General features: G+C 41.5%; 4 non-coding genes across 4 annotated transcripts; 2 read left to right on the forward strand and 2 right to left on the reverse strand.

Moving 5' to 3' along the window:
• Positions 1-1,227: 1,227 nt before the first annotated feature.
• Positions 1,228-1,310, reverse strand: TRNAL-UAA (transfer RNA leucine (anticodon UAA)). The gene has a single exon. It is a non-coding gene; the product is annotated as a tRNA-Leu (tRNA).
• A 13,178-nt stretch (positions 1,311-14,488) lies between these two features.
• On the reverse strand, positions 14,489-14,560 carry TRNAT-UGU (transfer RNA threonine (anticodon UGU)). The gene has a single exon. It is a non-coding gene; the product is annotated as a tRNA-Thr (tRNA).
• Positions 14,561-15,084: 524 nt separating this feature from the next.
• On the forward strand, positions 15,085-15,156 carry TRNAT-UGU (transfer RNA threonine (anticodon UGU)). Its single transcript has one exon. It is a non-coding gene; the product is annotated as a tRNA-Thr (tRNA).
• Positions 15,157-15,565: 409 nt separating this feature from the next.
• TRNAT-CGU (transfer RNA threonine (anticodon CGU)) lies at positions 15,566-15,637 on the forward strand. Its single transcript has one exon. It is a non-coding gene; the product is annotated as a tRNA-Thr (tRNA).
• Positions 15,638-17,256: the final 1,619 nt, after the last annotated feature.

The raw sequence follows: 17,256 nt of genomic DNA on the forward strand, positions 1-17,256 counted from the left end.
ACACACACACACACATATATATATATATATATATATATATATATATATATATATATATATATATATATATATATTCTCATGCTGTGCTTTCCCTAAAATGTAGTGCTACTTTGGGAACTTCAGGGCAGGTGTTTCTTCTGGTCACATCTTAATACCAGTGACTGGCCAACCATCTCTTGAGCTGAATGTTGAGATATGTACAGGGGTACATACTGTACATATTCATCTTGTGTCAAAACACTCTGAAAACTTTAAATGGGTCAAAGATGTTCTAAGAATAAGTTTTTTGTAATTCAATTCTGCTAGACTGTCAAAAGTTCCATATCCACCCGTGTTTTATATAATAACGTTAAGACAGTATGGATTCAAAGACTGCCACAGGACCCCAGTGATGATGAACAGACACGAGGAAAACTGAGAAGCCTGAGACCTAGCATAACCACCACGGATTACTGCCCAGGAAATCATAACCCAAGGGTGGATGGCCTACACGGGAAAATACAGAGCAACTCCTCTTGGGAAGTGCATCAACTGCATGACCTCAAATCAGTCAACCTACTACAGGCTAGCCTACATCACGAGAAGAATTAAAGCCCCTAAACAGTCTAGGTCACCTAAAGAATGATTTCTTAAACACCAGTTGCCTACAATTTATCAGCAGTCATCAAATCGTTGTATATATATATATATATATATATATATATATATATATCATTTCTACTATTTACTTTATATTTTAAAAATGCCTAACATTCTGAGCTCCTAAAAGTCACTCCAGCTAGAAAAAAAAAATCGGCAGGCGTGAGAAAAAGATTGTGACGATATAAATACTATCAGGCTTCGATGACTCCCCCTTACCTTAAATAAAATCGTCTGGTGTCATCTGGAAAAAAGCAACAGAGAAAACACGACCAAGAAAAAGTTAATAAACTCCAAATATAACAATGAATCTGATAACAGCTACAAGCCCCACTTCTGTGTACTCCACAACATAACCAAACCCCCTGAAACATCTGCCAAGGCATTCGCTATGGGACCATTTTCTTTTTAGCTACAGCGGCATTGCCACTCCGCGTACCTAAAATCAATACACGCCAGGTGGTCTTACTAACATTTTTTCTTCGTTAATGTCATTTGTCAAACAGTTGTCGTACAATGGCGTTCATTTACTACACTAGGATGATGCTGAACTAGGGGAAGAGAACAATTAAAACCAGACCACAATTGTGTCAGGTGTGGGGTTCGAACCCACGCACTCTCTCGAGTACCAGAACTTAAGTCTGGCGCCTTAACCACTCGGCCAACCTGACGATGTGACTCGTGGAATTATCGCCACAGTTTTTACATATATTATAAGTTTTTCTAAGTTCTCTTAAAAAAAAATGTAATAAAAATTATGTATAACCAACACAAGTGTATCGCTAGGTCAGATAATTCAAGTGAAAATGACTGGGCAGGGAAATATTTAGCAGAAGTCGATACGAAGCGCGATATTATAACCTGAACGTTGATATAGGCCAAAATATGATCATTAGATTTCAAAGCCAAGATGACACGTTAGTCTCCATCGCTCTCTCCCTTGATTCGTCCTGATGTTTTATTTTTCCAATGAATAATTTTCGATCCTTCCACTGCAACTAGTTTCCAAACCTATGCACCACTTCCTCATTCTCCCTCTGTGTATAATCCACTCGATATATCACCAAGGTCTAATAGAAACTTCGATCGCTGCCTTCCTCTCCACACCCTTTCTATAGCCCCCCCCCCCTTTTTTTTTTTACCATTTCTTCATCTTACGGCCCCTTCTTTCGTTCATTCTATCGCTTCATGCATCCTCTTTACGTCCTCCTTCCACATCATAAGCGTCACCTGTTACATAATAGCAGTTTCCACAAACGGATGAAGCTAACTAAAGTATTCACCCAATTAACCATCGAAAGGTTCCTTTCGGTTCGATTCTGGACAGATGTCTCACTGAAGTACGATTCACTATGTTCAGTAATAGTGGAAGACCCACAAATGTCGCGCCACATGACCAATGACGAAATCCCAATCGCCTAGACCCACAGACCTATTTGCTACCAGTCATGAAAATTCACGATCCTATATCTCTAGCGAAGGCAAATCAGCTGCGACGAGACCTGACGATCATCCATATCCACATCACCATCCCACCCGATGACATCACACCAGAGAAAAAATGGCAACACCAACAACAGTAGCTGAAATTCTGCACATACGACCACTCTATTGCTTCCTGCCCTTCTAGCGGCCAACTCCGCTGCATGTGTGCCAAAGTGGAGTACTTCTACGGCATGATCTTGTCCTGCACGGTTTGTGGCATGATAGCACACTCCGTAGTCAGTGGGGAATGGAAAGATCCCACCGAGAAGACCCCGCCACCACCACCACTACAGCACTTCCACATACAACAACTCACCACAACACAACCAACACAACATCTGTCCTTTCCCGATTCTGTCACGATATCGATGACCAATCGGCCATATGAACCAAGAACGACCATCAGACTCCAAGATCAACCACCAAAAACCAATCTGACACCGACATCAAGGTCAGAATGTTCATAGCAGTTGCACTGCAACTCTCCACTCCTACACCAGCTCCTCCTCCATCACAGAAACAGATCAGTTTCATGGCACGACTAGCCCTGCCCACACTCAAAGCTAGTCGGACTATGCAGGCCTAGTAAACCCAAGTTCTTCCGGACTGTCTGTATCTATATCCGTCCATATAAGTTTCCCTGCAAGACCAGACCTTTTCCTCACATGGAGAGTGGTATCCAAAATAAGCCCTTCCCCAAACTGGTCAGGATCAAGAAAAATTAGGTATCTGTTGTAAGGGCAATGCATGTGAAAGTATGTGTGTTGTAATGGCTATTTCTGTGAGTTATTAAATGCATGAGAAAATAAGTGTTATTATGACTCTGTTCTGTGGGTTATTCTGTATATATGTAGGACTACATATTATATTTACAAATCATAATAGATAGATAAATAGACAGATAGAAGCAGGGAGTCAGATGATGAGAGGTGTTGTGTCTGCGAGAATCGAGCAGTGCTAAACATGCTTACACACTCTGACGTGAGGAATGCTTGATAGGCACACGACAGCGTCTAGTGGCCATATACACACATACACACATGCTCACACACAGGCTGCGGGAACTTTCCATCCACGAGGAACACACGTGACACACCCCTGCTACATCAGATTTTAGGAAAGAGAGGTCAGACGGAGATTAGCCACAGAACAGGCAAGAGAGAAGTAGACAGGCCTCAGAGGAGACAGGTGACGGGAGAAGGGCTTGGCAATTTGAGAGAGAGAAACAGATAGCGAGACAGGGAGGTAGCTACCCGGGACTTATACTCGTTCCGTGTGAGAGACTTGTTAATATTTCCAAGACAAATAAAAATAGTCCCATACTATTCTTTACCTCTCCTGTCACTACATAACATTTGGTAGCAGCGAACGTATACGAACCTCGTCTACGAATCAACATTAAATTCCTACAAAATATCAAGATTGAAAACAAGAATATCTCTCTCTCAACCAACAACACAACCAGCTCCTGACGCTTCTCTCCATCCAGCCCCCTCCGTCTCCCAGATCATCATGCTGATGCAGAGGTCAAGAGATCACACGACGCCTTGCAAGTAGTTTAACGACGAACCAGCAAATCTACGGACATCGTCTCCGAATTAAAAGCAAATTTCTACAAAAGCAAGCGAAACTCTACAAGATTAGCTTCAGTTCTACAGTGATTCCTATGAAATACAGTCTACAACACAACTCTATAATCTTCACGTAACTTCAAGCAGCAACAAGAAGAATATAAAACAAAGCAAGTAAAGATGAGGAAAAAGGACCACAAATACCTCGAGGAAGAACAACAAAACAAATGAAGAGTGAGACACGACTCATAACCACCAGACCTCACCCTCCTCTCTCTGCTACATCCACCCAACCCCCAACGCTTACGCAGGAGTGAAGAGGTCAATACACGCAGCAAAACACCAAGTCCATATTCACAACTCGTCTTACTCACCCGTCTTCACTCAAGTTACTCATCGCTACTCATGCACTCACCACAGCTACCAGTGTGGGAAGCCGACGTCACCATGTGCTGAGATGACATCACAACGCGAGTCTGCCATGCCAAGCAACGTGTGACTGACACCAGGCACTTCTCACCCACTACTCATTACTCATTATTCACATAGCTCCTACTCATACTCATTTATTTTCACAGTTAAGTTGGAAATTCGACGTTCTATGTTGAGGTTTGCCTGGGACAGCCGTTAACCACTACAAATACCAGGCCATGGAATTTCCTGAGTAATATCGTCCATCAACACACCACTAGAATTATCAAGAGATCTTTAATCAAACCTGTATTTTCTTCCGAGATCGACTTTTGTATCGACACACCTCTACGATCTGTATCAAGTGGGTAAAATTATACTTGCTCATTTCTTCTCAGTGCTAAAATTAGCTATATTCAACTTATTTACTCATCTAGTTTGCTAGGACATAAACAAGAAGCGTATTTCATAACATCATATCTTAATGACAGGAATATTTTCGCCACCACCCACGTTAATACCAGATGACACACAAATTGCCACAACATCAGACTCACAATTAAGAGACAGCCCACCCCTTGTACAACCCTCAACACACGCTAAAGATAAAGAAACAAATACTGGAGTTTCGGATGATGAGTGGGAAACCCCCTCAGACATAGAGAGTGTCGACTTTGCAGCTGCCTTGCATACGTATGCCAATATACTTAACAGGGTTCACCGGTCCGGTCATACATATTCCACCATTCCCTCACATAACGATAAACACGTACAAGTTGATTTAACAGGGCAATCATTAAAAATGAATCAAGAAACAAATACTGCTGATCTAAAAACCACACCTCACGTTTTTGTGTATCACGAGGATAAAACTGCCCCAAAATTCTCTGGCACAGACAAAGATCGCATTGATGTCATTTCATTAATCAGTCAGTGCGAACAAATGTTCATCAAGCGCCACATACTAGATGAACAAGAGAAAATTGCTATTTTTTCATCTTGCATAAGCCAGGAAAGATGTCCAGCAAGCAATTTATTGCACTCCAATAAGCTACATCGTGCTAGGACATATGATGAATTTAAACTGAATTTCTGAAGAAATTTTCTGGAGGTATGAACTTCTTGCCAGGTATAATTCCAGAATTACATAAAATTGTAGATCTTGTAAGGGAGCACACTACAAACCATGTGCTCAGTGAAATAACTGCTGATGTCTCCACAATCAAGAGAACTCTATTAGCTGCTCTGGAGAATTCTAATTGGATAACAGATGATGGAAAGATGTCCCCAGACCTCGTCGTGGACATCATTGGTTATGTAGCTGCCTTGTGTAAATTACCTGATAGGACCCTTAAGATCGCCAAAACGATCGCGTTACACCCCAGGAATGTGCTTGCTAGACTTAATGAACGAGGTAGAGATGCAGTGCAGTAAAGCAGGTGTGGTCGACACACATGCACATTCGGGTAGAATAAGGGTACCTGAGACAGTATCAGCTGTGAAAACATCTACACCGACCCCAAACAGAGAACAAAATCGATCGCGACCAGAAATGAGGCAGCCAAAACAAACAAAGACGCCTAGAAATCGTTCCCACACGCCTTCCTACAGGCAGTTTCATACGTTTTCGCGCAGCCCGAGCAGGTCTCGCGCCATAAACAACACTTCTTATGGGAAATCACCTCGTAGGTCACAGTCAAGGGACAGGTCCATTCTGTGTCATTACTGTGCAAAACCAGGACACACAAGGTATGAATGCTTTATCAAGGCAAAAGAGGATAATCAAAAGACACAAGGATTTGGTCCTTACTGTAGGCATCATAGATACCAAGGGCACTGGACTAGTGATTGCAAAACAGTAGAAAAAATTGTGTCTATGTTCAAATCGGGGGAAGACCAAGTCATGACAAAAAACGAACAAACGTAAAGAAGAACAAGGCTAAACTTCACATAGGAGGCATGTTGGGAAATGAGTGTATCTTGATACCAGCGGTATGTGAGGATCAAAACGTTTCCTTATTTTTAGATACAGGCTCTCCAGTGAACTTAATAACACATGAAGAACTAAATAGAATTCTTAAAAATAAAAAGAAAGTAACTTTTCTGGATGAAGCTGATTTAGATTTATACACAGTAGATGGTCAAGAGATTACAGTAAAAGGTATGATAAGATTAAATCTCAGTTTCACAGAAACTACAAGACCATTCTCTGCATTGTTCTATATCGTTGAAAACTTAGCAATTAAAGCTCATATGTTACTGGGCTTAAGATCCATGAGAACTGAGAACATAACTATAATCCCACAAATGAATGGAATAGACTTTGATAATGAATTCATAGAGGAAATAATCATTAGTGTGAACTGACAGTGCGAACATATGCTAGCTATTTCAACAAGCTCACAACGTCCTTTTTCAGATCACAGCCATGTTGTTGTTGAAAGATTCCCTGCACATATAGTGCAGGCCGGGCCATACATTAGCCCGGTCAGTGGTGTATGGGCTGATTAACAAACAGTAAGTGGGGAGAACAGGACCTGGAGATTGCCCAGCACACACGTCCTGTCTCCTGACTGGCTTTGTGGTGTGTGTGTGTGTCACAGCCATGATTGGATACAGACCGATATACCATGCTTACTGCGGTGCAGAATATGCTGCGCCCAATATACACTGAATCGTCATGACTTGGAAGGAAAGTTATACTTGTCAAAAGTCACACAAGCCCATCATCTATGATAGTACGAGCCTTGTGGTTTATTCTAAAGCAGGGCTAGTGTTATGCACTTGATAGAACCAGGCATACAGTAGCAGAGAGTACTTACAGATCCAGTGGATCCAGGGAAGGGCAAAACTGGATTTACCATGACCCTGCGGCAAACCATGCTCTTTTCGACCTGGAACATGCCCTCAACAAAGTTGCACATGTAATGATATCTATTTCAGAGGATGGCTGCATCCAGATTTAATCACTCAATTAAAATGGCACAATCATCACCCAGCCATCGTACACAGGATGCTCAGATCACGTGCATGCACTGGGCTATCTCATACCCATCCAAACACCAGGCCAGACTATGCTCAACCCCTCATCTGGTCATTTCATATTCAAAAAAATATTCACCACTGTTTTACTACCGACGACAAATGAGAGCCATCGTCATTGCTGTATAGATCACCTTTCAACGCCCCTGTTCTGTGGTAGAAGCCGTGCCTCGGTCCCCCATCACTGACAAATCTTAACCTAAAGGACGCCATGTAGGGCGTATTACCGTACCTAGCACTCGAGAAGTTGACATCTTGTTTGTGCAAAATAAGCCACCACACCCAACCAAGCCATCTCACACCCAACCCTTCACTGGGTTATCTCACGCCCAAACCTATACTGAGTTATCTCACTCCCAAACCCTCACTGGGCTGTCTTGCTCCCAAACCTTAACTGGGCTTTCTCACCGATTCTCACGCCCTTACCGACAGTCGTATTCGTAAGACAGGTTGAGGTCCTTTTTAAAATGTATTCTTTTTCTTCCACTGGAAATATTTCTATTAAAATGCTGCTATGTGCAGTAAGTTACACTTGCACTATGTTATTTTAAAAATGCAATTGTACTAACAAGGTTAAAAGACTGGAGAGGATTTCTGCTACAACGACTAGAATGGTCGTAGATTGATGTGAATACATCTGACTGAACCTGATGTGGATTTGCTGGACGTAAAGTGGCCTGAATGATGTAGGCGAACTTGATAACAAATAACCGTGCCTGAGAAGTCACTATGGCGTGTGTTCTAACATGAAAAAGATCCCAGCCCCCTTTCAGCTCAGCAGATGGCGAGCTGTAGTTTGACTTGAGTGGATCTGACCAGTAACCAAGGAGACTCATTTATACTTCATAACTACGGCTCATATTTCATGCAACCACTACTACAGTTCACCCACTTTACCTTAGCCCCGATTATTATCATTTTGGCAGCTTATTTCACGTAACTCTGTGACAGAAAAAGACAGGACTATGGTTCAACATCCTTTCAATAGCACATCTTCGTCATATTCTTGTGTTAATCTATTGTTGCATCCCATGACTGAAGATGGCGGGAGGGTAATTTCAAGCCATGGCAAAGTGAACAGGATACAACACTCAACCGTGTGAGTGTCCTAGTTTCCTCAGGAGAAAACGAACCGACTACAGCTGCAATAATGTACTGAGATCATCTGCTACTGATTTAGTGACAATGATGTTAATGCGGCATAACTGCTCTTTCATTAACTGTCTAATCATTTCGCCCTCCCACGCAGTTTTCCACTGTATAATCGTTCATGCATTTTTTTTTTTTTTTTTAATTTGGATCAAGCCCTGGCGGTAGGATGTATATACTTTGCAAATATCACCATTACCATATACTATGCGCGCAGTGTTAACAAATATCAGTATGTAATTATAAAGTATGGAGATGAAAATGATCATATGGAAGTGTAGTGCGTCCTTGAATAACAGGCCTTGGGGGGAGGGGGAGGGTTACAATCAAGAGTTGAAAGGAAGGATAGGACATGAAAGTATTAGCAATGTGATAATGAGGGGTAAATTGAAATGGTTTGGGCATGTTAAGAAATGGACGATGACAACTATAAGTGCAGAGGATGAAAGGTATGAACATTGAGGGGCGACTTGAGAAAGGCAGACCGAAAAAGATTTGGGACAAGGTCCCAATATGACCTTAGGGATAAAAGACTAAATAATGAGGCTGCTAGAGATCGGGCAGTGAGGAGAACCAAAATTGGGTGACAAAGATCCACGTATGCTTGCATGCTGGAGCCTTTATCAATTTAAAGAAATGAAAAAATATATACTATCTGCCCAGCTTTGCCTAGATATAATGATCATTCTGACACCAAAACCAGCCTTCTAAACATTTGGGAAATCCCCTTATGTCTGACCTTTAAACCACGGCTGACTGACTCTGAAACGTCGGCCATGTGAAGTACATAAAATACTTCTGTAGCAATTGTAATTTGTCCACAATTATGCCAAATATACAGGTTTTCTCTTCACTGTTCAGCCTTTCATGCTTCCTCCCATTTTCCAACTCATACTGTTTTTATCCCTTTTACCATCCTAATTCTACTCGTTCTCTCTACATAACCATATCGTTTTAGAACACTTTTAACCTTTCTCAGCAGATTTATCTACTCCAGATCTTTCAAGGATGCATTATTTTTTATATCCCGTAAATGCTGTACACAACCCACACACATTTCTCAACATCCCTGCTGTACTTCATCCCTGCTTCCACTGACTTCTCACACTTATGCCAGTGTCACACCCACATGTTAATATGGACACTTACACATCCTCATGCAATCCTCCGGCAGCCTCAATTCTACAGTATCTAGTAAGGAAGGTATTTATAGCACCAATCACATGTTTTCCTTACGCCCTCCACTCTCCATTTCCATTATACACATTTACTTATCTTTACTACACACTTAAAATCTTCCACTGATTTATCGCTCTTTATTCATCATCACACCACTTTGCATCCATCACTTTACCCTTGTCTACATTTACTTATGACACAGACAGATAGTTAACCATTGCACAAAGTCTATGATACCCAGATATTTTTAAACATGCTCCATTATTATCATCGCAAATATTATCAGGACCACGCTGTATTTTTATAAACACTGAAAACCTTCTACAGTTCCTCCCTATCTACCCTATTTCCTTGTGCCACTTCCATAAATACCTTATAATTCTTCTCACTGACTTTCTTCATTGCCTGTCTTACTGCAAATGTATTAGCTACCCGCCCCCCTACCACTCTCAAAGCCACCCTGTTCATCACTCACCACATTTTCTGACCCAGTATCTTCCTTACCTTCTGTTATCATTATTCTAGCCAATATAGTTACCATTTCTACGACATTCAGCAGCCCCATTCCAATAATTTTTGCTTTTACTTGGGTCAACATTACGATAGTGCGGAGACACATTCACAGCCTCAACCCACATCGCTGAATAGCACAACTTCACTGTGCCAGTCCTTGTGGCATATTTCACACAGACAATTCGTTTCTGCCTGTCTACAACACTTCATCACCCCTCCAAATACCTGATCAATGCCTGTTGCCTTCCCATTCTTCAGCCTCTTCACAGACTTTTTCACTTCTACCTGTATACTCATGTAATACAATCATTCTTCAGCACCATTAATCCACTCGTGTAATCTAGAGTTCTGTTTTCATTTCCACTCATCACTTTTTATATATTCTTTTCACGTGCACCTTATATAATTTTCATATGCTGCCATTCTCCCACTCTCACCCCTTACATTTTCACACTCATTATTGTTCATCCTTACCTTTTTTCAGCATTATTTTCCATTCGCACAGCAGTCACTTTCCTTATTGATATCTGAGTTTATTTGGAAAGTTTAACCTCCTTTTCTGACCTTCATACCGATGTCTAATCGTTTCACCCACGCTCTCTTCATATCATTTCTATATAATTACGAACATCTACAATATTTTTGGCTGATTTAACCTGCGAAAATACCGCAAGAATGTGCAGTTACTGTGTGTGTGTGTGTGTGTGTGTGAGAGAGAGAGAGAGAGTACTTCTATACACTCAATGCGTTACGCCACGTAAATTATGGAGCTCAACTAGTTAACAAGTCACTGATAAGTACTCAGGAAACACAGTGCGTCCGGCGATCGCGTACCTGCGTCAAGTCGACAAACTCTTCAGCTGACGTAATCAGCAAAGGAGCAATCGAAATAGCCCACGACTTCCTTGCATGAACCAACAGCAAAAAATAAATTAGTCCCATGGTCGATTCTGGCCCTCCAGGTCCTGTTATATTGATTGTTTTAGGTCATATCAGCCATGCATGGACCCAAGCAGCACAGTCATGCTTCGTTTGTTAATTCTGGTCCGACACCACTAACGCCAGTTCAGGGTCATTTAGGCTCACTTAAGTTCATTCTGACCACTTAATGTGCACCACTTTAGCAATTGTAATGTACACATCTAAACTCATGGCAAAAAGCTACACCTATTACAGCTGTTTACAGAGTTTTATATGCATCCCCCTTGATTTCCATAGAGGACAGACAGACAGAGACAGTCTCTCTCTCTCTCTGTATATATATATATATATATATATATATATATATATATATATATATATATATATATATGATTTCTTCATGTCTTAGTGACAGGATAATAGAGTAAAAGTAGATGATGTATATTCCAATTTTCACTCAATTAACGCCGGCGTGCCGCAGGGATCTGTTCTGGCGCCAACCCTGTTCCTGGTTCTTACTGATGATCTCTTATCTGTCACCCACAATCCCATCCACTCATAAGCAGATGACTCAACACTACATAGTTCATTCACACTCAGACACCCATTTACAAAGTCTAATATCTCTACCTCTCAACTCAGTACAGCCATCTCCATAAGTCAAGACTTTTCTACGATCAGTGAATGGGACAAAACAACCTTGTCTCATTTAATGCTAGTAAAACTAAATATATACAATTTACTAATAGACAGATATTGCCAGATTCGTACATTACCTTCAGTGCTACTAATACTCCCATCTCCAAAAGTATTGAAATTCTTGGCGTCTCACTTAACAATGCCCTCAGCTGGACCTTTCATGTTAGATCACTTGCCAAAACTGCCTCAAAAAAAAACTTGGATTATTGTACAGAGTCCGTAACCTCTTCACTGATGAGCAGTTAGCCATAATTTATAAGAGTCATGTGCGCTCTCAGCTTGAATATTGCTCACCTTGTGGAATGGATGTGGAGAGGTTGCATTAAAAAAGACAAGATTCAGAACAAAGCTGTTAGAATTATTAACAACCCTGCCGTTACAAATAAACTACCTCCCCTGCAAGTAAGAAGGAATGTTGCCTCCCTTGCATTATCTTACATTTATTTTAATGGCAAATGCTCAGACGAAGTTGCGTCCATTGTGCCACCTCTCCATGCCTTCCCTCGTGCTACACGGGCATCTGGTAGCGCTCAAGACTGGAATGTCACTCAGCCATATTGCAGAACTTCTGCCTATCAGAATTCTTTCATTCCCCGAACTGCATCTCTCTGGAACTCGCTTCCCCAGAGTTGTTTCCCTCCAAATTTCAACCTACAGCTGTTTAAGTCTAACTGTTACAGATATTTTATGAACAGAGGACACCAGTAATCTGGTGTATTTTTTTTTTTTAATTCATTTGTTTTTCCTTCCTCCATTCTGTTATTATATATATATATATATATATATATATATATATATATATATATATATATATATATATATAACTCCACAAGGGAACATGGAGCCAAGACGTATATTTCCACATCCGTCAGTCAGTCATTAATTAATTGCACGATCACGTCACATACCGTCACACCCCATTTTTTCCCCCCACCTCTGACTTGCTACTATACTCTTCATAGCATACAGTATGCCTCAGACAACATGCTATACCCAATCATCATCTCAGCCCATCCTGTCCACTCACTCCCGCTTACATTCACCCTACCCAGTTCGGAACGACCTGAAATGACACTTCAAAATGTAATGTAACTACAGGGCTGATATTTGGCAAACGACTTCAGATGCATGACCTGAAACGATCTGTATTGAACCTATTTGATGGGATGGACGTAAAGGGACCTAATTTTGGAGATATTCTCAGGCATATTTACGATCGATTCCCTGTCGTAAACTTTTTTTTTTTTTTTTCCAGGATGAATTTGAGACACTGGGCGATTCTGCACTCTTTCTTTTCTTCGTCCTGCAGAAACCATATAACTTACGATTTTTCCCTCTCTCGTAATCATGACTTGCTTTTAAGAGAAGGAAGAAAAATTAATGTAAGTTACGGCAGGGAATCGATCGTAAATAAGTCTGAAAATCCCAACCTTCAAATGTCATAACATCTCAAACACCGCTGCACTACGTCCTTTCTACTCCAACTTGGCCTAACACTGCCACCTCTCCATCTTAAATGCTGAATTATACCGGCAGAATAACATTACAATATCGTGCTAATCACGAAGAAGTGCTATGGAAAGGATGTCCAGTCATAGTACAGTGTTACTCTACCACTGAGGTACGTGAAATCAGCAGCAAATAGACAAAAAATCTGAGCCAAGTTAAGGTAGAAAGATTACAATGGGGCTGATTTTTGGCATATGCATTCAGTTATATCCTGAATCCGCCTCAGCTGATCTAAATCAACCTGATGGGCCTGAAGTGACTTAGTAGACATGAACGCATCTACGTGGGTCTGAAGTTACTGAAATGAGCGACAATGACTACTGTGATGCTAAGCTGACCTGAATGAATGTGACTGGACCTGGACTGATATGACTGGGCCCAGCTGGATGTGACGCCCCTGAATGGACCTGACTCAACCTGAAGTGACCTGACTGGGGCTGTATGTACAAGAAGAACCTGAATGAATACTACGAATTTGAACGGGCCTACTCAAATGTCACCGACCCTGAACTGTAACTGAAAAGGCCGAAATGGATCGAGTGGGACTGATATTATGTGGCACTGAAAAATTATAATGAACCTTAATGATCCTGCAAGAACCTAAAAAAAAAAAAAAAATCGTTGCATACTTCATCTCGTCTGCAACCAAACCCCATCACGCTGAGCAGAGTCCTAAAACCTTAATCTACTCCCAAAACAACGTTGCTCCCTCTCCCAACCAGCTCACCAATCGCTCCTTTCCCTCTTCGTCCCCTATTCAGTTCTAGGATTTATATCAGCCGGACGTAACAGTTTCAAAAGGGTGCTGTTTCTCCGTCATTTACCACAGCGAGTCATACAGTAAATACCTACGCTACCTTGATCAGTAGTAGTAGTAGTAGTAGTATCATCCCTAGGTTCATCTATGAACTCAGTGGACTGCAGGATGAAGTTACCCTCTTCCTGTCTACCATCTTTTTGCGAAATGGAAAGGAACTGAGGGGCGTTTGTATAACCATGCATCGGAGCCACCCAGTCGTATACTGGTGCCACCACAATCCACATGAAGAAATCCCTCTAAAGTTTTAACGCATACAAACCCCTCCCCATCGCCTCTTTCTCTCTCTCTCTCTCTCTCTCTCTCCCTTACATATACCGGTACGCAACTGTTCCGTCTCTTTTCACACCTGAAATTAGCCCAAGTAAGGTCGAAACTGTTGTATACATTCTCAACAAAACTAAAACAAAGTGGGAATATTTCTTTCACACAAGGAGTCATTGTACCGACTGAAATCTAGGACTAGGGGTTCTCTAGGGTTGAAATTACATTACCATTGCCTTCACAAGCAACAGGATATTAGCTGAAGTGCATTTAGGGACTGAAAATATCATGCCCCCTGTGAGAATCGAACTCACGACCCCTGGTTTACAAGACCAGTGCTCTGCCCCTGAGCTAAGGAGGCCATGAAAATTTACCGTAGTCGTTTATATATGAATTACTTGCTTTGTACCGTACATTTAGCATTTTCTAGATGTTAAACTATGAACAATTTCCTTTAAAAATTCAGTCTCTCTCTCTCTCTCTCTCTCTCTCTCTCTCTCTTTACGACGTTACATGACGGCGCATGGGTTCCCTGAACAGTGTGAACACACTGCACTTTAAATAATCACTTATTAGCACTCCTCATTATCAACAACTGCGTGACAAAGACTGATACGTAAACATACAGTCATTTACGAATAGCAGCTTAGTAGGTAACTATAAATTAAAACGTCTGAGAATATTAAGGCACTCTTAACTATGTAATAACCAATTACTTAGTTACAAATCTATAAGCTTAGGCCATTATCTAATATCGACGGGTGTGTATATCAACTAGTAATGTAGACTATGCACCGTTATTTCCAGATTACCTTATAATTATGAAGATACAAGGAAAACTGAAATAGAAATTTTCGTTTTCCCACTACCAGCTAGGCAGTAGACGCCTCCTTAGCTCAGGGGCAGAGCACTGGTCTTGTAAACCAGGGGTCGAGAGTTCGATTCTCTCAGGGGGCAGCATGTCATTAAGTCGTCTGTTTTATAGTACGTTCCACTGTGTACTAGCAAACAATGCAGCAAACATTATAAGTCAATCTTCTCAACACTGATAAGAAAAAGGTCTCACTTGTATTGACCATCAGAATAGCTAGAGAAAATAGAAGTAGCTTATCATTTCACTTGAAAAACAAGGAAATCAACGTTGTATGTACGGACGCAACTCCACTTTTGTTTACAATGAGGAAAAAAAAAAAGTATTACACCATAAAATCATGTCAACAATAGGCTAATCGATAAGATACTAACATACCTCGATGGCAGTCCCTCGACATTAAAGCAAGACCAATACTGACAACAGCAGTCTCGTAATGTTTAACGCTTAAACAGTAACCCACACGCCCACTGGAGCCTTCATGTGAACAACATAGCCTCCTTAGCTCAGTGGTAGAGCACTGGTCTCGTAAACCAGGGGTCGTGAGTTCAAACCTCACAGGGGGCAATCCAGCGTTTAGCCTGGGATGATCAGCTTGTGCTTCCTATGTAGCTACATCATTTCGTGGTTTTAGACACTCCATGAAGTTCCACACATCTAAAAATACACTCAGAATCCCTACAGATGGCAATTAATCATTCACAATGTAAAACACTAAAAAATTCCTCGACCTTCGTTATACCTTTCGAACCATTAATCCAACTCCCCTCCATAATTAATATTTTTTCACAACCTCCGAGTGCCGGCACAAACAGGGGTGGGACTAACCCTGATCGTACGGTGACAGCAGCAAGTGTGGGATGATGTCATCTGCAGTTATCGTACGGAACGACAGAGATTTTCTTAACTTTTGTATACAGTAGCATCTGTGCAGTAGAGATAAATTCTACTTATCAATCAACTTTCACCTACAAATTAAACATGATATGCTGCATACGGTAAAGCTAAGAGAGAGAGAGAGAAAAAAAGTGCTCACACATACCGACTCCCTCTGGTCCTCCGTAGCCAAGGTTGCAAGGCATAAGAGTGTAGGAAGCACGGCCGAGTCGGATGCAAAGATCCACCAAGCTCCAAGACAAAAAGCTTAGTGGGACACCGTTACAGAGCGCCTAGAGGAACTCTACGATGGATCTAGCATTTCCCTTTCTAAATCTGTAAGATATGAGACAATCGCATAACAATTCTCGCTCTAGCAGTTATATTACAAATGTTGTTCGGTTATGGCTTTCGAAAGTGACGAATCGATAGATGCTGAACAGCATTTACCTTCAGTTGCTCCAGCCATGCAGCCACAACAGTCTGAGCCAGTGGACTACTTTTTCACGAGGAAAGGACAAGGATATCACCCGGCCTCATTGTTTCTGGTTTGGATGTTAGAGGAAGTACATAAATAGCATACGTGAATGTACTAATACACAGAACAAGAGCAAGTGAGGGATCAAATATCAATCCATCATCCGAGCCTATACTGTTCATCAGGAACGCAGGTGCCGGGCCTAGGCTATACACAGATTAGCAAAAGGAGAGTGACCAACTGACCACTCACTCAATGGATTCCCTGGCCCTCATGGGTCACAAGAGCATCGTCCCCACTAGGACACAAGGAGTCCTTATCTTGGTTAAACGGTTACCACCCAACTTAGTAAAATGGTTTCCTGGAGAATATGAAATAATTTGACCTGTCACTCAATGGCGCCTCCTGCAGATAGCACATCTAATGAATTAAGTAAGATGAACGATATAAAACAGTTTGTAGTCATTCTCGCTGTAATCGGGTTAACGGAATGGCCCTTCTTGGGCTGACATAATATATCGTTGGAGGTAACCAGAATAAAATAAAGCAGGCATCATCGTATACACGGGGTTATAACAAATTTCATCTATCGCTTCGAACTCAAGTACACGAACGTTTGTAGACTGCACAGTGTGATGCAAGGTACAAGACAAATCGAGATGGAATAGTGGGGGTGAAAGAAGGGTTACCTAAGTGGACGAGAATTGTCTTAAATTTAGAAGGATGAAAATGGTCAGAGGCAGACAGGTCACGGGCTGTCGCAGTTGCTGTGAAGTGTGAATATGTCGGTACTCGCTCTGATGTTGCCAGATCAGCCAGCCGTGACGCCATC

Source organism: Coenobita brevimanus, chromosome 103 (genome assembly GCF_032717465.1).
Source record: "Coenobita brevimanus isolate Jiangsu-jjx chromosome 103, ASM3271746v2, whole genome shotgun sequence".
Lineage (NCBI taxonomy): Eukaryota > Metazoa > Arthropoda > Malacostraca > Decapoda > Coenobitidae > Coenobita > Coenobita brevimanus.